Source organism: Pseudopipra pipra, chromosome 3, assembly GCF_036250125.1.
Source record: "Pseudopipra pipra isolate bDixPip1 chromosome 3, bDixPip1.hap1, whole genome shotgun sequence".
Lineage (NCBI taxonomy): Eukaryota > Metazoa > Chordata > Aves > Passeriformes > Pipridae > Pseudopipra > Pseudopipra pipra.
In genome coordinates this window covers 9,471,620-9,492,652 of record NC_087551.1, presented here as the reverse complement: position 1 = coordinate 9,492,652, position 21,033 = coordinate 9,471,620, and the positions used below count along the sequence as shown (strand labels likewise).

The 21,033-nt window shown below is 46.6% G+C and overlaps 1 protein-coding gene across 6 annotated transcripts in view; it reads right to left on the bottom strand.

Annotated features, from left to right (window-relative positions):
• Positions 1-21,033, bottom strand: part of SERTAD2 (SERTA domain containing 2) — a 79,925-nt gene that overhangs the window by 7,256 nt on the left and 51,636 nt on the right. For 2 of the 6 annotated variants that reach the window (XM_064647641.1, XM_064647642.1), the window contains exons 2-3: positions 17,343-17,457; positions 15,139-15,296 (exon numbers count right to left, since the gene is read on the bottom strand). The exons of 1 other annotated variant lie outside the window; for it this stretch is intronic. The gene's annotated coding sequence lies outside the window, so the exon portion shown is untranslated. Of the gene's footprint in view, positions 1-13,938; positions 14,208-14,334; positions 14,694-15,138; positions 15,297-17,342; positions 17,458-21,033 lie in introns of those variants that run through there. 3 more of the 6 variants (XM_064647644.1, XM_064647640.1, XM_064647645.1) reach the window with 3 other exon arrangements.

Here is a 21,033-nt window from a genome sequence, read left to right as displayed (position 1 = left end):
AATTTAGCACTACTGCCGAAGTCTGGTTTTTCTCTGCTCCCTAGTGTCACTTCCACAGACTACTCCAGAGCTGTGCACACAGGTTTGGAGTGTGTGTGTGGGGCTTTGCTGTTCAAATGTTCATGGTGAACACATTTCCTTCCACTTTGGACAGATAGAGCAAGAAAGGGAGGATCAGGCTAGCAAGAATCGAAACCCCTGCCCAATTCCAGCCCGTTTTTAAAGCAGCAAGGCGTTAGGAGGAGAGGTAGCAGTTTTCCACCCCTTCCTGCTATCTCCTCCCCCTGAAAAAAGACAGACTCTGTCCTAAAGACATACCAATGCTCGTTCCGCAACACTCTATTTAAAGAAGACGTTTTTAAATGGCTTGGGGACTAGAAGAGTTTTGAAGTTTGTCAGCCTTTGCCAGGAATGTATACAAACATCCACTGTACAAAGCAAACCTTTTCCCCCACGAAAAAGAAAACAGCCCAGGCTCTGTTCCCTGTGCTCAGTTATTAATTATTGACAGGCGACATTGGAAGCATTTCGAACGAACCCAATCGAGCCCATTTCCACCCAAGCGTGAGGTGCCGGTAGTTAACACGGTTTTTTAAGCTGATCAGTTAAGAGCTGTGGCATCATCATTAAGTAAACGCCATGATAACCTCGCTACGTCATTTTCCAGGAAGCTCAGAAATGATTCAAGGTTTCCTGTATGTGTGACTGTCAAGCTTTCACACCTCACTCGATCTTCACGTAGCTGGATTCAGAGCTTGCCCTTTTAAAAGATAAAATAGATCGGGCAACTCCCAGTTTCACCTACCAGCTTTTCAGCACAACTTTCAATTTCCTTTCCCCCGCTAATACTCTCTGAGAAGAGGGTTTAACCACTAAAGCACCAAAGCATGGGGGGTTTATTCCACCAAGGAGGGGGCTCAAATGAGCACCACTAGACTGTCAGCTTTATAAAGTTTTATTTTATTCCCTTCTCCTCTGGCATGCAAATGGGAATTGTAAAAACCTTTTCCTCTGGTTTCCATAAGTTGCTTTATTCATGCTAAGTGAAGCAAGGAGGCAGTATCTTTTTAGACCAACTGATAGAGCTGGTAAAAGCAGACATGTTTGTGGGCTTGCAGGTCTTTCTCTGGTTCTCCATAAAGGAATTACATAGTTTCTGACCATAGGAGCTTAAGACAATGTTGCCTGCTTGTTCTTTACAGTTCTAACCATCTCTTCCCTCCTTCAACCAACAGCATCACACCTACATTAAAGAGATCATTTTTGTATGTCTTTAAGATTCTCAACACTATTTTTTTTTTAAAAAAGGAAGCTGTACAATACCAGCATTTGATCTGAGTCAGTTCTGTTCATCTCAAAAACTTTGCTCCTAGGCTTCCCAGCCAAAGCTCTTGCTGGGAAAATGAAAATGCCAGACTCGCAGATCAGCTTGACCAAAGATCAGTACAAAATGAGCTAAACCTGCACCATGCCAAGTGTCAAAAGACAGAGTTGTCCTACCACGTCATACAGCCCTAAAGGGGGCAGCCAGACAACAGCAACCCACCCAAATGCAAGACTGGACAGGCAGAGATTAAGGGGCACGTTCGTGGAGGGTCTTTCATGCATCTATTTTGGCTGAGCACCAACCTCAGCCAGATGTATTTCTGCTGCATTTTCATCCATCCGCTAAACATCACTTTGAGGTCAAGTGTGAAGAGTTGAGACGGGACATCGCTTTGTTGTTGTTGTTGTTTTAATAAAGGGTGTTGCAAGATTTTGGTGTGCAACTTAAGTTTTCAATGTTACTTAGGTATGTGGAACCAGAAAGCTGAAGAAAGACAACGAATGGAAAAGCTGCACTTATCTGGGGTGGGGGGAGTTACTTGGAGATCTTCCCCAATATTAATCTACCACTTGGCTCCAGCTCTGGAAGACTCAGAACCAAAAGCTAAACCATTGTTGCTGAGAAAGATTCAACTTGCTTTTTTGCCCATTTAGGGTGATTGCACGCGCCTCAGCGCCAGAGAAACCCTAGCATTGTTTGGGAGTTGTCTTTTCTTAATTGAAAAACAAAAGTAATATTTTCTTTTTTTTTTTCCATTTGCATATCATTTAGCTTCCTTTTATTGGCTCTGCATGCTTTTCAGACAGAGCTGGGAAAAAATGTAGTTGGGGCTCAGCAGAAGAGATAATCAGCCTGGAGCGGATGGTTCTCTGGAGTCGACCATCATCGATTAAACACAGGAAAGCTTGTGCAATGCCTGCGTCTCTGAGCCCACTTAGTGACGAATCCTTGGCTCTCTGGAGCACAGAGGTACGTGCACGCTGTGAGAGTATTATATTTATTGATTGTGCTTTGGACGTTACACCTTGTCACTGCTGGACTATTCCTGAAGTCCTTAACAATCGGGAGTTTGGCGCAAAAAAAAAAAGCACCAGATATGTAAAAAAATTGAGAGGAAAAGTGATTTGGCTCACCAATAATAAAAATAATCTTTAATGTTAATTCTCAAACACTTTTAACAATTAAGTTTTAAATGTCTCTCAAGACTGAGGGCTCTTCTTGGAAATCAATTCTACAATCCACTAGGCTCTCCCTCCTCATCAAGGCAGACAGGAAGGACAAAAAGAAAGAGGAACTGAACCCCAAGAACAACGGAAAAGGGTTTTTAAGAAGTCATATTTCCACTCATAGATTTACACCACCCTCTTGGTCAGTGTAGAGGATGAACAGCTGAATAGAGTGAGGTTCACTTTTAGAACCAACACCATGTTGCTCAAAAAGCTAAAAGCACCCAATCCCAGAGTCCATGAGCAATCATTCCTCCCCACACAGCCAAATGCTGAAAGACAGGTGTCAACCACAGGGGCCTGTGCGAGAAGTGGAGTTTGACACAGGACCAGTTACTTTCTGAAATCTTGGGTAACTAAAACCACGGGGGGAAAAAAAGGAGAGAAAAAGAAAAAGGCAACCTGGGGAAATTAAAATAAAACACTACTTCAGACATGTGCATGAAACCCCCAACAAAAGCCCTCAACACAAAGGCTCCCTATAAAAGCCCCCCAAAATGCTATGAGAGTACTGAGTTTGCACATTTCATTCCCAAAACAAAGTTTCACACACCTCAAGTGTAAGTGAACCTCACCAGGGTTTCTCAGAGAACCTATCCAGTGAATTATGCAAGTGCCTTCTGTGTCACTTCTGGCATATGAAATACAACTTTCCTCCATACCTCGCTCTTCATCCTTGAGGGTTCCATTGGCTGTATCCTGGCCCAACAGTAGTCAATGAGTGTTTTGTTACTGACTTCAGCAAAATCAGGATTTGGCACAGATAGCTGCAGGACCAAAATAAAAAGGCCCTTTATGCCAATTGGGTTCAACTGGCAAGACAAGGGCCAGATCCTCTGAGCTAACAGTCAGGTTGAGCTGCTGCGAGGTATTTCAGTGCTGCTAGATCCAGCCTCAGGGACCACCTGAACTTGTAACCCACTTCAAAGTATCTGTCCCCTAGATCTAGGGAGGCAAACTGGTAAACCTCTCTCTCTCCATCCCCAAGGTCACAGCAGAGAGAGAGAGAGAGACAGAGAGAAACACAGAGAGAGAGAGAGATCTCTGGAAGACTCCTCAGTGCAGGACCATGGGCTCACCCACAACAGAATGATGCTCCTTGGCCTGCAGGACCCTGGCAAGGCAGAGCAAACCTGCCCCAGCCTTCTGAGAGCACTGGCATCCTCCTCCCATTCAAAGTTAGAAAGGAAAAGAAACTGCAGAGGGGAAGGCCAGTATAAACCTGGCACCACCTCCCAGCCTCACTAAAAAGGAGGAAAGCTGAACAGCCCAGATGACAAGGTTTAACTCCAGGACTGGAGCGAATAAGCAGCATGGACTTTCAGAGGCGACAGCCACAGCACCCTCCTCGGGGATTTCATCTGTTGACACCGGAGTCTTTAAATCCTGGCACGGCAGCATCCCCGGGAGCTGGGACAGCGTGTACCACGCAGTGCCGCACGGCCACGCTCCCGGTGCTGCAGCTGGCTCACACTGAGTACACACACTGGCCAGGGCTGGGGGCGGGGGAGGGCATCCTCCTTCCTCTACAACGAGGCTGTTCCTTGGGATCTGATGCAGATTTTACTCACTGGAGTGTACTGCATCCATGTTGCCTGGCTAGAGAGGACTCCTGACAACTGCTGCCTGGTAAGAATTGGGTCTCACGTCACATGTGAGTTAAAAAACAAATCTCCCAACCCCAGAAGAGAAGTAAGAGGGAATGGAGCTGTGCTGGGGTGTCTGTCCTCACCAGACCCAGTGCTCAGGCATTGCCCATTTACAAGGTTTGTTTTTCCCTGATACATCTTACATTAATTTTGGCTGCCCCCAACTGCCTTTTTTTTTTTTTTAACTGAGTGAGGTTTAATAAGCACTTACAAAACTCCTTTGGAGTATATAAAAAAATTGGCCTCCTGGGTAGCTCTGTGCTTCCAGAGTACAGGGAATTGTTTTTATGTTTGCAAGCCTTTGCTGCAAGGGTGTCAGTGCCAGCAGTGACTGTGAGTGGCAGGTATTTCTCATGTGTATTTTACAGGGACCCAACTCTTCCCATCTCCTGTGGTGGTGGGTAAACCTAGGCTCTTCCAGAAGAAACAGGGAGGCAAGTAAAGCTCCTTAGCACCTCACTCCTGCATTCAGCAAGAAAGGCAGCTTCCCTCTCCCCACACGGCCTTAGCCCTCTGCTTTAGACACCCATGAGTGAAGACTGTGGGGAGAGCCAGCTGAGTGACAGGGTCTTCTCTAGTCTCAAGTTAAAATCAAAATAAGAAGGAAAACCACTGTGGGTGACTCTCAGATGCTAATCTAAGTAGGAATTAGTTAAGGACTGTGCAGGGAGACCTCTGAGCTTCCTCTGTTGACTCCTGTTTGCCAGACTCTCATCTGAGAAGCATCTGAAGTCGTGCAGGTCTCGTGGGGTTTGACTTTGATACTCAGAGCTTGGAGTCCCCAGGTCCCCGAAGGAGTGTCCATGTTAATCAGAAAGTAAGGTGAAGCCTTCCCTAGCAAATAAGCAATGCAATTATAAAGCCAGTCAATAGTGTAACGCCAGCCAACGTGTTCCAGCGATATTTTGAAACTGTAATCTGATCCTACTGTTTCCATCCTCGTGCCTTGCCTGCTCTCCCTTGTTGCATACTGTACTATTTGAGGCCCAGAGGGCAAAGCAAGCTCTTGCTGTTTGTTCATGATCAGAAACTGCATTTGGAGCAGAGCAGAGCGCCGCCCACACCACTTTCTTGATAGTTTCCTTAACTTCCAGCTGCTGAAGCCCTGCTAGAAGGCTCTGCAAAACAACCAAAAAACACAAACTCCACTCCTGCCTTCGGTTTCCAGCTCCTTTTCAGCGCGCTAAAAAAAAAAGGCAAAGCCGCAGTCTAAGGCGATCTCCGACTCTGTAGTGTGTTAAAGTCTTGCAGGAAACATATGCTTCTATTAAATTGGAAACAGTTTCTAATGCTGTCAGTTTGCTAAATGTAACATGTTCCCCTGGAAGAAGTGGAGCAGTTTTAATGTTTTTGACTAACTGCACACATCCAAACAGAGTCTGTCTGATAAAGCTGGAATGGGCTCCAATAAATATAGCTTAGAATAAATTACTGCCTCATTAAGTAATTGTTTGGAAAAAGGACAGCAGGTTTTCTAGATTACAGCCATGTTATTAAGGGTGTTTATAATATTAGGAATTCTATCAGGGTAGCAGAACTTAATGCAAGTTTAAATCAGAGGAGCACTTGTTAGCTCGTTAAAGCATTAAAGACTACCCTGGCACAACTAGAAGGTGAACAAGACTGCACAGGTTCTGTGCATGGAAAGTTAGCAAGGCACATGCAAACCACTTGAGGCTGAAGGCAAGAGTAAAACCCTCAGTAACTCTGACAATTCCTTTTCAGTATGAAGCAAGAGGGGGGATTTAGAGGGGTAACACACTGGGGCTAAAAAACATTTATTCAAAATAGGCTTTATTCATGTACAGGAAGGCAGTTGTCTTTATTGGAAATAAAAAAAGAACAGGTTTGGATTGGCCAGCAGAACTAATTTCTGTCTCAAAGATCTCGGAGCCAAAATGTCAATTCTCACATGTTCTGCTTCAGACAGGACTTCCCATGAGCATCCTTACAACAGCACCCAAAAGATGCAAACAAGCCCCCAACCTGCCCTCTTTTGGTCTTGTCCTTAACTGGAAGCTTTATGAAACAAGCCCTCTAGATTCCTAACGCTGTCTCAGCTCTTCACAGGCCTGGTGCAAGACATGGCCCTGCTGACCACCAACCCTGGCAGCACCTGCTTTGAGGCAGATCAGAGTGGAGGAGTCCCCCCTTCCCACTACCAGGAGCTGCTTTGTTAAGGGCAGTTACTGAGGGGAGAAAGATTTTCAACAACATGGCAAAGCTGCCCTCGCCTTGGGTCACCTCTGTGCCAAATCTTCCCCAGAATGGCTGCACATTCCGTCACAGTGCCCATGCCACCACACAGGAGCCTCCTACCCAAGGTTCAGCTTAGCTGAGGACTCTGGGCTTCAAAGAACCACCAAAAGAAGTCCAGGCGAGGTTATTCTGAAATTTGGGTCTCCATGTGGCAGTGTTAAGGCAGCAGCCAGGCCTGCCAAGTGTGAATCAAGTTCTATTGTGCTGTGTACACACGGGCTCAGCGGCTCTCTGCCGGTATCAAAAGCTCAAGGACTGGGAGCTGCTTCACACACCTGGGCATCAGCAGCAGGAAATCAGAGCTGCAGTCAAGCAAACCAGGCACAGCACAGCCAGATCCTCTGACTTTACTACATGATTAGCTGATTATTCAGCAAACTCTGCTTGTTGTCACACAAAAAATATGCAAGGGCTTCTATGCACAAGCCTCCCTGGGATCGGCCAAGCAGCTCCTCCTGGCTCCACCTCACATCTCTGTTTCTTTCCCCAAGTGTGGCACTCTGGGCCCTCCTTGCATGGAAGCAGGAGATGCTGTTCTCACGAGCAAGGCCATAGCATGATGAATTCCCCCATCAGTGGACGAGGAGCCATGCCAGAGCCAGTGCACACAGCTCCGTGCCGGGAGAACCAGACCCATCGTCTCTTCCAGAGGTGGAGCAGCAGCAATTAAGATGGCTGTGTACTGCTCCAGGGCCCAATTCAGCCCAGGGCTGACTGCCTTCCACTCCTCCCCACTGCAGAGCCAGCAGGCACCGGCACAGAGAAAGTGCTGGCTAAAAAAAGAGACACCACACTTGTAAATTAAATTCAAAAGCAATCTGAAAGAGTTAGAACAGCCACCAGAAAGTGACACAGGCTAGGAAACACCAACACACACACACACGCTCCCTTTTCACTGCTAAAATTACACGCCTGTAATGACAAGATGCTACTGGTCAGACTCTGAGGGAGAATGATGAAATAGCCAGCCTGGCTGTACCTCCCTCCTCCCCTGCACTGTCGCACGGAACAATGGATTACGGCAACACTGTGTTGCATTGTACAAGACATCTCCATTGGCACGTGCACGTCACGGGCCAGCTGATATTTTTAGCAATTGTAGACCCATCTTCACTGGATGTGCATAATTCCCACAAAGGTTAATGAGGATTGTGTGTGCATCCAAGAGAGACGAGACCCCTTTGTGCATAATAAAGGGAGAGAGAGTTTTTCTCACCTATGTATAATTACTTTGTCTGAATCCTATCACAGCATCTTTTTCCCCAAAGGTACCTTGTTTTTCCCCCTTGTCACAGACCCTTAATAAACACATGGGGGAAAAACAATACCCACACTACCGTTGAAAGAACTGAATGATTTGCCAAAAAGTAGGTTATTGCTCTGAAAACAGTGTTGAATAAATTATCACAGTCAAACTGAAAAGCAGCGAATGGCAGGAGGGAAGAAGGAGGAAAAAAAACCCCACCTCTGAAGAGATAAATACTGCAAAATGCACCATACATCCCTGCAATGACAAGTCATTTTAGCTGCAGATTTTATTTGCTAACCAGTTTCTCACTACTGAGAGTTAGAAGAGGAGAAAAGAAAGGTGTTTCCCTGGAATTTTTTATAGTAGCTATAACAGTATATGAGTTGTTTTCAACATTTTTGCTTAAATGAAACAAACACAGCCCTGTAAACAAGTATATTCTGTGAAATAGCACCCGCTCACCCCACAACTTTCTCTTGAAGAGGTGAAAAAGCTGTTGAACATTTCTCTACCACCAGAGAAAACAAAACAAACAAAACAAACAAAAAAAAGGCAAAGTTTGACATGAAAGTTTGCTAAGCTGGTGTTAAATGATGTTAACACTGATAATAACACTGGCCTTTCAATCCAGTGTACTAAAGCTCTTGCATTTGTTGAAATACAGCATATGTTTTCATGTCTCATGAAGGAGCCTTCTGAAAAATGATTAAAGGGAACTTTGGCCAGCCTTGAACTATTCTCAACCTGTAATAGCTATGAGTTCGAGAGGAAAGACATTCCATTTTTCATGACACCTGCTTGATTTCACAATAAAAACTACTACACAAAAGTGATGCTCTTTAAAACAGCCACCACGGGATCCATGTAATTTCTACGTATAGTAATTTAAACATTTTCAAGAAAGTCATTTAAGCTTAGATGGGGACACCCTTTAAACAGCATATTTTGACAACATGTGTATTAAATCTGTATTTCGAAGCATGCTTAGTACAGGTCAATTATCACGGAACAAACAAACTTAACCACAAAATAAGCCTTTGGAAATTGGGAGTGGAAAACACAGAAGGAGAACAGCTCAGGTAACTGAATGTCCTGGACTTCATATTCAGTCAGGCACAACCCCATTCACCTCGCCCAAGATAGTATTACACTGATTTTCCCCACAATTAAAAGAAAAGTCCTTGCCCAAGCACATATGTATCACATATGTTCCCCTGCCTGCAAGGGGAAGCAGAGCAGGGACAGGAAGCTTGACACTGTGTGTTACACACACAGAAAATATTCTCCTCTCTATTCATTCACAAGTTATTTGTGGAACACTTTAGTTAGGGGAGGAAGGGGTTGTTTAGAAGAGCCAGTTTTGCCAAACAGATGGGACAGGAGGGTAAGGGGGAGACAGTGAGCCAGATCACAGGAGGGTAACCTAAGCAGGTTATTGTGCCCCTGGGACAGCCAGCACGAAAGTCCCTCAGTCAGAATCCCTCCGACCACAGCACAGGCTACAAAAGCCCGGGGCTCTCCTTCAACATAGGGCCAGGCACAAGAACTGACCAGCAACAAATCACACCATGCCAAAAATGCTGAAATAAAGGGGTTTCTCACACATGAACACTGGGAAAGCAAAATGTTACCAGTGTTTAAAAAAAAAACAACAACAAACCAAAAAAATCAAAAAAAAACCAAAAACCCACTGTGGTTTGCACAGAATGCCAGTCTCCTATCTTGATGAAACGTGTATTTTAAGAATACTCAAATGATATGCATGCACGTGTGCATGTACCTACTAAACCCTTTTTCCAAGGGAGAAAAAAGTGCCTGTAAAAACACATGAAAAGTAAAGTTTGTGGAGGCACCGGAAGATGATGATGTATTACTGAATTAGGATTTAAAACTTCATTTTGCAGCTACCTGAAGTTAAGACAAAGCTGCCTTTAGGCATCTCAAACTAGTCAGACCTGCTATAGCAGTTGCACAGTCTGCTTCAAATATGCCCTCCACGCTCCTTTCAACCTCCACCCCAACATATATCCGCATAGTTTACCTCCAGCCATGGGTGGTTCTTTCTATAGTGCAGTTCACTCAACCTTATTGCCTGCCTGGCACAACAGAAAGAGTTGTTTTAAGACTAATGTTACAGGCTACTGTAAGAAACTGTAAGAAAACAGCCATAATAATTGCTACATTTCCATTAAAGGTGAGTCTGTATCAAACAGTACACGGGTTTCTGGAGGGGAATGGAAAATCTGGGATCAAGAAAACAGTTTTAATTGTTACAGATCATCTGAGCATGTTTTAGGACGAGTTTAGATCTTTCCACCAATTCAGGGTTCCTTTGAAAAGGGAACTTCTTTTTTCTGCTACTTCCATATGCTGCCCAGTTAAAAAAAAAAAAAAATTTAAAAGAAAACAATCCACATTTGCACTTTTCTCTTTGTATTCTACTATATTAGGAATACAATTTTTATTCTAAATTCACTGGAAACAAGCTGTCAGATGAAATCCAATACATTTTAATGGTGTGAATGCAAAGTAAACAGGCTTTGGCTCCTAATAATTACACAGACTGAGACTCATGTCATTCAGTGGCACTTAAAACTCAATTCCAGAGCGATATTAAGGAGAAATTCCTTTTTAAGATCACTGCTCTTCAGAATACTGATCATGTTATACAGGTTGTGAACTTCAGTCATTATATGGCAACACCTATGATTTTATGCATCAAACAGGGGAGAGTACTGAACCAGGCCCCTCATTCAGAAGGACAGCGGTCTGAACTTGCCTAAAGCAGGACTCTGGGCATGGGTTTACTATCGCTGCAGCAGCCTGAATCCACAGTCATTTTGATGTGGTGGTGGCTGCTGTCTCACCTGAGCTAGCTGAGCCTCCACCCTCAAAGGGACACGTGAAAACCAAAAACTTGCTCTCCAGTGACTTGACAGGTTTTCTTTTGGTCCTTTCAAGCCTTCTTGCTCCTAGTCACAACTTCAAGCCCTATCTGAAGATGTACCAAAACCCCTGAAGACTGCCCCAGCTCTCCCTTGGAAATGCCCCTCAAATCAGCTCTTCCCCACCCCGAAAATCCCCTCTGTGCTGGAGGAATCTCCCAGCCAGCACATCTTCACAGCTCCTCCTGGCCACTTTGCAATGACACCCAGCGTCTGACACGTTCATCAGGAGCCACGGGTGAAGCAAACGTGGCAGTGCAGTTTCTGTTCTGCACAGTGACACCCCATTTAACACCCTACAGCCTTAAGACAGAGGGCCTGTGACACATCCAGGCCTGTTTCTCCCACTAAACCTCTGCTGTCTCCCAGCCACACATTTGCTTTGGACTTCAGTTTCAGCTTGACTTCAGCACATCAAACAGCAACCTTAGCACAGCATTTACAGGGCTTCCTTTCCCCACTTGTGTTGAACAGTTCAAGCATTGTTATCTTATTTTTTGTTATAGTGTTTGCCTTGGTAATGCTGAACAAACCTGAAGCTTCCACTACAGCAAACACAAAAATTGACTGTTTATAGAAGAAATAAAGAACTAACACACTTTGAGGGTCTCTCTCCATTTATAGAAAACAGGCAACCTCTTCACGACAGCACAGCTTCTCTGATTGGTGAAAGTTTAGAAATCAAAAGAAGTGGCAGAAAACATGCAATTATATCCCCCTGAAGAAAATGAGTGCTGTACTCAGATTGGCAAACTTCATCTTCCACAAACCATTAATTAGCAGAAGATTCATCAACACTAAAGATTTGTGCTCAGTGCCAACCTGCTTACATTGAAGCTGGACCTTGCTCTCTCCTTTGGAACGCTCCTGATCTTTGGACTTGGTAACTGAAAGCTGCTGTTTCTGGCACTGATTCGGGCGTGTGTGCATGTTAAGGAACCACTGCAACTGGAGCTGCCCCCTCACGAGCCACTTACACGTATAAAGCTGAGTTAAAGAAGGTGTCTCTCTTGCTATCCAGCCCCTTATAAGAAGTAGATCACCAGAAGACTACTTACACTTTCAAAGTACTGCATTCTCCTTGTTTGACAGATTACACTTTAAGATGTTACATAAAAGCAAAAATAGTCACAAGTATTTTGGATCACCTGTCTAGTGTTAGCACTGCCAGAGATGAACTGTGCCAGGAGTGCTTTACATCACCGTGAAAAAAGTCAAGAGTTCCTAAAAAAAAATGTTTTCCCTATGAAATATTTATTGAAAAAATAAAAGCAGCTAGTGTAAATGATGGCAAAACCCTTCAAACTAGATATCGCATAAAATCTGCTGTACTTCATGGAGACTAAAACAAAAACAATTTTAGAATATGAAGTTTGAGGTTTTCCTCGCTATTAGGACATTATCTCAAACTCCTTGATGCCTCTCAGGCAGACAACTCAAGCACCTGGAATATTTATTATTTCCACCAAAACACTGCAAAACTCATTACTTCATCTTTCCCATTTAAAAAAAAGGCAGGTGTACAAAGGAATACAACTACAACTCTTAATAAAACAGCACCTACAGATGTATTTAATGCTCTTTAAGACTGCTTCATCTGCAGACAAAACTTGAAGGACCTATGGCTATCAAGTTTCTTTTTGTTTGCTTTCAATCAGCTTCAGAGGAAAAGAAATCAGCTTGACACAAAAATCAAAGTGGTGTTTTAATATGCACAAAGTCTAGCTCCATTCGTTAGCAGTCCAATCCAGTTCCTGCAGAAAAGGAGTGGGTGGTTTTTGCTACCAACTTAAATGGAAGCAGGATCCGTCGGGAAAGGAGGAATATCTCCAGCTGTTACATTAGATGCTGCAATACTAGCCTGGACAATGGAAGTATTCCCAAGGACATGCTCTCAGATACCTGTCTGGCAGCACAAACTGCTAATCCTCCACCTATCTCTACCACCACCACTAGTTCATTATGTTAAATCAGATTCCAAAGATACCATCTTATTATGTAAAAATGTACACATTTTAACTTCAACCAGAGAGGGCTACTTTCAATTTACCCTGCTAAATCAACTGGCTAATTTCTACAGCAAGATAAGTACAAGCAGCAACAATTTTTAAGAAAACACAGTTTTCATTTTTATGGCTTGTTTCACCACGTGAAAGCTTCCTGCGCACTTGGATGCAAACTGAGGTGCCTCTGTCAATTTTGTACCCTGTGAGAAGTCCGTAAGACACGGGCACCTTCATTTGTCCAGATGAACCCCTAAAATTATCATAATAAAAAGGCAGAAAGTCTCCTTTCCACTCACACACATAAGCAAATGTTTACTCATTTGAGAGACACAAGCATAAAACTGGTGTTTGGGGTAGCCAAGCCCCCTCCCACCGCTGTTTGAGCAATAGTACGTTCTACGGTGGCCAAATCCAGCACCCACTGACGGCAGCGAGAGTCACCCCGATGACTGCACCGGGCACGAGATGAAAAAGCCTGGACTTTCCTGCTCTCGAGAGCTTTGAATGTGTCTGAACACACGCCGCCACACGCAACAGCTCTGGCGTGCTGCACTGAAGTTCGGGTAAAGAAGCTGACAGCCCCCCGCCCACCGGATGAAGATAAAATGGGCAGATTTGCTTTATTTTACACCGGCAGCAGACCCATAACCGTAAATCAGCCACCCAGGGGCCCACTGGACAGCACACAGTCCCCCTCCTAGATTTTTAACAAAAGTGGCCCTGGGTTTTCCAGCTGTGCTTCACAAAATGACAGCAGGTAACTGTACTCCTATTTTCATGCTTAAGGAGAACTTATCTTTCCAGATCCCGACACGAGTAAAGCAGCAAACGCTCTAAATCAAAGCGGCATCGCAAAAGACTTTTTTTTTCAAGCGCTCACCCATCCTGAAGAAAATCCCAATAAATATATTTTTCGCCACCGCTTCCGAAAGATGAACCACCCTGCCCACAAAAGCCCCCCCAGACGCCCGTTTCTCGTGCTGGCGGTGCTCCCAAGGAAGACCCATGAGCGCTATCGCTCAGGGAAAAGACAGGCTAATCCCCTGCCCTACCACCAACCCCTGAAAGGGCCAGGCAGCGGGGCCAGCCGGGTCCTGCCCAGCCATATGTCAGCTTTGCCACAGCGGAGTGAAAGTCCCCCCCAGGCCCCTTTAGCCCTCCCGGCACCACGGCACACACTTCTCGGGGTTCCCTGAAGCCCCCGCTCCTGCTGGGAAAGCGGGGCGAGGCTGCAGCCCCCCGGCTCCGGGGGGTCCCCGGCGCACGGGAGAACTTACCGCGGTGGCGCCGCTTCCCCGGCGTCGGATGGAGCCCGGCTCTGGAGAGCACAACCGGCCGCACTATCGCGGCCGGCACGGCCACCCCGATAAAAAAGTGTATTCCAGCTCCCCGCACCTGCTTCGGCCCGGGATCCCCGCGCATCGGCGGGGAAGGGGGCGTATTTTAAGGGCAACTCCGCCGCTCTCCCCTCCTCTGTTCATCTCAGCACGGTTCGCCCCCCCTCCCCCGCGGAGGAGAGGGGGAGGATCCCCGCCCCGAGCTCCTCTGCCCGGGCACCAATTTAAAGGTAGAGATAAAACAAGCCCCGATGACTCGGAAAGCCAGAGGGGGGTGTGATGGGGTGTCGCCGTCCCCTGCCTCCCCACCCCCCGCATCCCCCCAGCCCCACTCACCACATGCAGCTCCACCTGAGAACTAAAGCATGGAGAGGGGGAGGTCGGAAACTCTCGCCCTAGAGCAGCTCCATATGTCGCTCCTCGCCGCGCCGCTCCGGGGAGGGGCCGGGTGGGATGCGGAGGAGGAGGAAAAGAGGAGGAGGAGGAGGAAGAGGAGGAGGAGAAGGCAGGAGCAGGCGGCGTGAGGATTTAAGCCTCCGCTCTGCCCCGGCGGCTGCGATCACGCAGCATTATACAATGGAGGAGGAGGAGAAGAAGGAGGGGAAGGAGGAGGAGGAGGAGGCACCAGCCCCGGCTCCCAGCACTTGCCGCCAGCACTGACGACAGGGGCGGCTCCAGCGAGCTCCTCACCCTCCGGACCGCGTCAAAGCTCCGCCTCGGCCCCGGCCTTCCTCCCCCGTCCTCCCTCCCCCCCTCCCCGTTCCTCCTCCTCCCCCGCTCCCTCTCCCGCGGCTCCCCGCGCTGCCCACGCGTGCCCCGGCCCCGGGCGGGCGGCACGGCCCCCGCAGCCGCCGGGGCTTCCCCGGGGAGCGCCGGGCCGGCACAAAGGATGGTGCCAGCGCGCCCCGACCGCAAATATGACAAGTATCCCCGCTATCCGGTGGCGGGGACCCGGCCAGGGGACGGGGCTCGGCCAGCGGGGCTGACCCCCAGGTCGTCCCGGTACAACCCAAAATTCCCCCCACCATCACCATCACCACCCCCGGTCAGCCCCCGGCTGGGCCAAGCAGAGCTGGGGCTTTGGGGGAGTGAGGATAAAACCCGGAGCGCTCGCGGCCGCCCCTCGCCCCGGCAGCTCACCTGGGAGCCCAGGGAGGCAGCGGCCCCCGTCCGTGGAATCCTCGCTGCTAATTTGGGCTGTGCAGATACCACCGAAGCACAAAAATGAGGCCAAACGGAGATGTTCGAGCGCGTGAAGACTTGGGGGCAGGGGGGGAGCGCTCGGCACCAGGCGCTACCTGGAAAGAAGACGATTATTTTAAGTCACCTCAACGATTGTGTTTCGAAAGGGGTTGTAATCCCAGCCGGCTCTGTTAAAGGCGATTCAAACACCTTAGAGTTTTGGCTGCAGCCCCAGCGGCATCTCGCATCATTCCGGCCTTTCATGTTCCACTGAACCGGTTGTACTTCGGGACAATAAAGCTTTAAGACCTAATATAAAGTCGATTATTAGTCATTAATATCATGTCTCGTTTAGGCATTATGCTGAAAACCATCTGTAATGATTTGTGATCAATCAAGATGATGGTCTTGTTAGAAATTAAGTTCAGTTTTCAGTTAGAAAACCGAAAAGGAAAAGAAGGATACTTTTAGAAGAAAGGCTTCCTTAACCTGAAAATTGTATCTGACAAAAATCCACAAAGGAAAAATAACTCCAAACAATTCAAACAGTGAATCTGCCAAAATAAAAGGAGATTAAATGATGATTTTGTGGATTCTTAAAATTGTAATTGGAAAGATCCCCATCTAACTGATATTTAAACACCAGGCACTTCAAATAATACTCTGCTGAAGTCACTAACATGGGAGGAAAGGGCATCAGTAAAAACTGACGTTTTACTCTCCCACTTTGGAGGCCTCATCACACCTTTCCCCTTCCACCGGTGCTATCAGCCATTCCTTTGAGGAGATCCAGGCTCTCATCGGGTGTCTGCAGCACAGGGGTAGCCCTGAACCAACCTGCAAAGCAATTCACGAACCATTTACTAAATTTTGACAAGTGACTTGCGAATCGCCCAGGAGCCGGCAAACGTTAAAACCAGAATTCCCCCTGGCTGGATACCTTCCAGCAGTAAGGCACTGAAATTTGGTCCTTCTGCTTGGGGGAAACAAGCCTCTTCCCGAAATTGCAACGAGTCATAATAAAATCGCTAAATAAAAGGAGAAGGTTCATCTTCTTCAGGGGCCTGAGCGGTACCTCTGTTCAGCGGGCCTCTGCCTACTCAAAACCCACCCAGAATATCTGTAAAACTTGCAAGTCAGATTCACTGTATTTCAGAGCCACATTCTGCCCTCCTTTACGCTGGATTTGTAACACAGCAGGATCTGGCCTTGCGTAATCGCGCTGTGGATGCACCCAGCCGAGCAGTGCCTGCCTTCCGGAGCTCAAAGTCCGCAGCAGGTTTACAGTCCCCGTGCCTGGGTGTGTGTGCGCTATCACCGGCACCAGAGGCAGGACCACAAACATTTGCTAAATAAGCAGCCCGATATGCACAGCCCTGATCTCGACGTGTTATACTCGGCAGTAAAAAGCCTGAGCCTGTGTCATCCAAGTTTTAAACGCCTCTGGCTTCGTTAGGTCGCTCCAATTTTACACCAGCACAAGACAAAACTCGCCGCCCCTTCTGTTTCCTACTGTAACTCTCCCAGGCCTTTCTTGGCAGGAGTTTATAGTCACGCTGGAACTCAGATTGTTCCTCTGGACACAACTAGTACAACCTGCATCCACACTCAGATGCATTCTCAGCTGAGCATAGGTCACGATACGGGTCGATAGGAATAGCGCTCCTTCCTACGCTCCGCACACAGCAGAGGCTCCGTCCTGGCGGGACGAGGTTGGGCTACACAAGGTGAATATTCCTCCTGCCGACTGCTCCTCACATGGCCTCGCAGCTGATTTAACGAGACCTTTCTGGCCAAGAAACTCCACTCTGCAGCTTTGGAGCAACCTGACCAGGAGGTGCCTGCAAGACCCAAACGCAGTTTGTCTGAACATGTTAGTAAGCACAGAGAAACAGCCTGCAACTGAGCTGCAGAACACTGTGCTAGGAAGTGTGGAGAGGTTTCCAGAGCCTGCAGGAGTGGGGGGGGAAGTCTGCATGTCTGCAAGGAGGAGCCACCCAAAACACATCCCGTTTCTGAAGGATGCACACAAGGGCTTCCTGGGGAGCAGCAGCGCAGATGTAATTGTGCAGTCATAGGCTTGACACAGGCCCTGCTCACAGATGAAGACAACATGCTAAAAGAGAAGGAACCAAGCTGTGTTCTTCTGCAGCAGTACTGACCTGACGTGGGCTACAGGCATAGTCTAAGTGCAGCGTTGTCTTTGAGCAAGGATGGTCAAAGCCTGTCTGATTGAAGAGGTCAAGTCTCATGAAGATCATTCAAAACCCCTCCTGCCTTGAAGATAAATAAATAAATGAACAGAAATCAAAGATTGGAAAGATTGGGAGGGGGGAAGAGACATGGGCTTCATAGGCAATTCATTAGAAATACTACAGACTGCCAGGTAATCTCTGCCCATCAACACGCGTGCTAATTAGGAAAGAGCAGCAAAGTTTGGTGTGCTGGAATGTTGGCATCCCTCACGTTTTTCAAAAAAAGAGGGAGTGAACTGCTTCCTATGTTTCTAATTTCATCCTTGGCCTTTTTCTTTCTAATTGCAGCACACACGAGTACTATGAGATTTCATCGGGCAATTGTACAGCAGAACTTTATCTTCTCCCTGGATGTTTTTGCCTTAGTGCACGCAGGAGCTGGCAGGTAAATACCTAATGCTGCCCCCAGAGCAGGCAACTTTTTGCAAATAAAGACCCCCTCAGCACCGGTAACTTGGGAAAAGCTAAACAAAGGGCCTGCCTACAGCCAAAGCTGCTCGTTTGCAGCGCTCGAGCAGTGCTCTCCCCACCAAGCAACGCGGGTCTCCTGGGTAAGAAGGGATCACACTGCATGATTAAATACCACTAGGACCTCGTGCCATCTCCGTTCAGGCCAGCTCAGGGGTCAGTACTGACCCTCCAGAGCAGGGCCCTTCTCATGCAAGGCCCAGCCACAGATAAAAACAAGCTCCTCAGTAAAAAACCAGGGTGCGGCATTGCTGCGGTCTGCACCTGTACAGGAGCAGGGAGGGACCCACACTTGTGAGCTGGGCTGCTTTCCTTGGGATTTCAATGGCTTTTTTTCCTTTTTTTTTTGCTGGCGCAACTCTTCCACTGTAACAAGGCTGCCCCACACGTCCCAAGGCACAGAGGAGCTGGTTAAAACAGAAGGAAGGAATGCTCCACCCCTTCTCACTCCAATTTTAGCTCTCTTTCCCCCCCCCTTCATTTTCTGCTTTAGTTCATGTTTTTCTCCTTTAATGTTTTTGTGGCAGTAGGAGAAACACCGTTCCCTAGAATGCATAATATGCTTAATTATCATTCTCTGTTAGTTCTCTAGGAAAAAAAACCCTACAGGAGAAATCAGTTTAATTAATGAGCATGACCAAATGCAGCCTTAGTTCTAATGCAGTATCATATATTATATGTCCAGTTGGGCAGCTGATCTTCTTTGGCTAAAATGAACAGAGATGCAAAAAAACAGGGAGCTCATGAACCAATATTCTGAGTGAAACTACCCCCTTTTTTATAGTTATTCTAAGCTTCCTACAGATTTCAATGACAACGTTAGTTCCCAAATACTGCCTTTGGCTTTGGTAACACAGGATTGGGCCTGTACAGTCTAGTAATAGAAAGCTATTGCTTGGCAGTACCAAGGGTTGTGCCACATGGTAAATTCATTAAGTAATTAAGAAAAAAACAAACAACCCTTAACTCCAAGATAGCTCTCAAATAGCCATGCCTAATAAAAATCCCCAGTGCCTGTGAAGGACAAGAGTAGTAAGGTTTCTTCTGAAAGTAAGATTTGGTGATTTAGATGCTTTTCAAAACGGCTACTCTTCACATACTAAATTATTAAGGAAATATTATGGAACAGGATTATCAGGAAAGAAAAAAAAATGCAGTGTGCATTAGCTGGCTTAGTCAGAGGAGGTTTTGCTGCATTCCTCATGCACGGAGATGACTCCCTCCCTCTGTAATTCCCTGTGCACTCCCAGTTCTCTGGAGACTGTTGGTGTGCATCATCATTGCTCCAGCTGAAAGACTGTCCTCTGACAGGGGTTTGGGCTCCCTACCATTGCTGTATGTCTTTTCACATCTTTTTGCCTTTTTATAAAGATCCATGTTCTTTCCCAAATCCCATTCAGGCTGCATCACCTGCATGATATACTTCATTTCTGGCCCAGGCCAGACTGTTCACACTGGTGCTGTTTGTACGGCACACAGGATCCTAAAACAGTCTCCCCTTTCCATTCTTGCTTCTTGTGACACAGTGAATTGTACTCTGCACTGAGCCATGTTTTAAACCATTTTAGGCTGCTTTTCTTTCCCTTTCAGTGCTCACTCTGCAGTCTCTATCAAAAGCACAAGTCATTCTTTTCTGGAACACTTGGTTACTTTTTTGGAGAGAGGCTATGCTGCTGTCCTGATATTCATCTCATACTGGGGCCAGTGGATTAAGAGGGAAAAAAATCTGCAGATAAAACCAAAGCCTCTGTTTTACAGCTGAGGAGGGAGTACTTCTAATCAAGAAAAAACACAGAAACAGTGGGGAAAAATACAGAGATGGCCAGTCTTCAGGCCTAATTAACCACTGGTGTAAACAGATGTCTCTGCAAGCAAGCCAGAAGACTTCGGGCCACCCACCAGTCTTGAGCACAAACCCAACATGAGCCTGAAAACCTTGACAACATGGGGCTGTCAAACATGCAAGCCACACATGCTTTAACACAGGGGTTGCCACCATGTCCCTTGTGCTGATGGGCCACCTGCTCCTCGGTCACCAGGAGAGAGCAGCTCCACTGGTCTGGATTACCGTGTGCGCTGCACGTGCTACAAACCTTTCCCGAAGCAAAGCTGCTCCTACAAAGCTCTACGTGGAGACATAAATTTCTGGAGCACACATGCCCCCTGCACTCTTCTTAAGCACTCTTGAAACCTGAAAGAGGCCTGGTTGCATGGGCAAGTTGGAATAGGTTTGGCACTGCTCAACCCTGCCAAAGGCTTGACAGACCAAATGAGGCCACCAGTGCGGTGACTGGAGGCTTCTAGAAGTGGATGTTCCTGCTCAGGTTCGTTGCATTAAAGCATTGTACCACAGTAGCAATGAGTTGGGGGCTGGGAGGGCACAACCAAAATGGTGTCGTGGCTACCATGTTGATGTGGAGTGTACATGTACAGTGGCTCAGGGTGTTACAGAGCACTGCAATATGTCATGCAGGACTTAAAACCATGTCAACTGGAGTTTAATGTGTTTGTGCTCAGATGCATTACCAGAAAAAAAAAAAAAAACAAAAAAAGAAGCCAACAACCACCTATTTCAACCCTTATTTACATGAAAACATGAGTTAATACATCAACATCCAAATGAATGCACCCACCTCTAGAGCTGCTTCTGCTGGCTGGAATACACCCTGTAGAGCATATTAATGCTCCTACACAGTTTGGGGGGCTTGGGCCTCTTGTTTGAAACTAGTTTCTGCAGCTTCTTAGAGCCTCTAGATTCAAGGAATGCTTAACAAATAAGATAGAGGCACTTTCAAAGTAATTCAAATTTGCAATGATAAATCCTTCCTCTGACTGTCCCAGGTGCAAAATTCTTTACAGACAATGTTTATCTGTGCTCCTTTCAGACAGAGGTTTCTGAGGGTCTAATTTTAAGTAAACAGTGAGTGACCTACACCACTTCTTTAAAGAAAAAAACAAAAAGCCAAAACCAACAAACCCCAATAAAACAGAAGTTGAATCTGCAGGGCCAAATTTAGAAGAGGAAGAAAAAAAAAAAAAAAGGAGCTGGCAAAAAACCTAGCACAAGAACATCAAATGCAGCAGCATAAACTCCCACTGCCATTCTGTTCCTCTACAAATAATGGAAGAT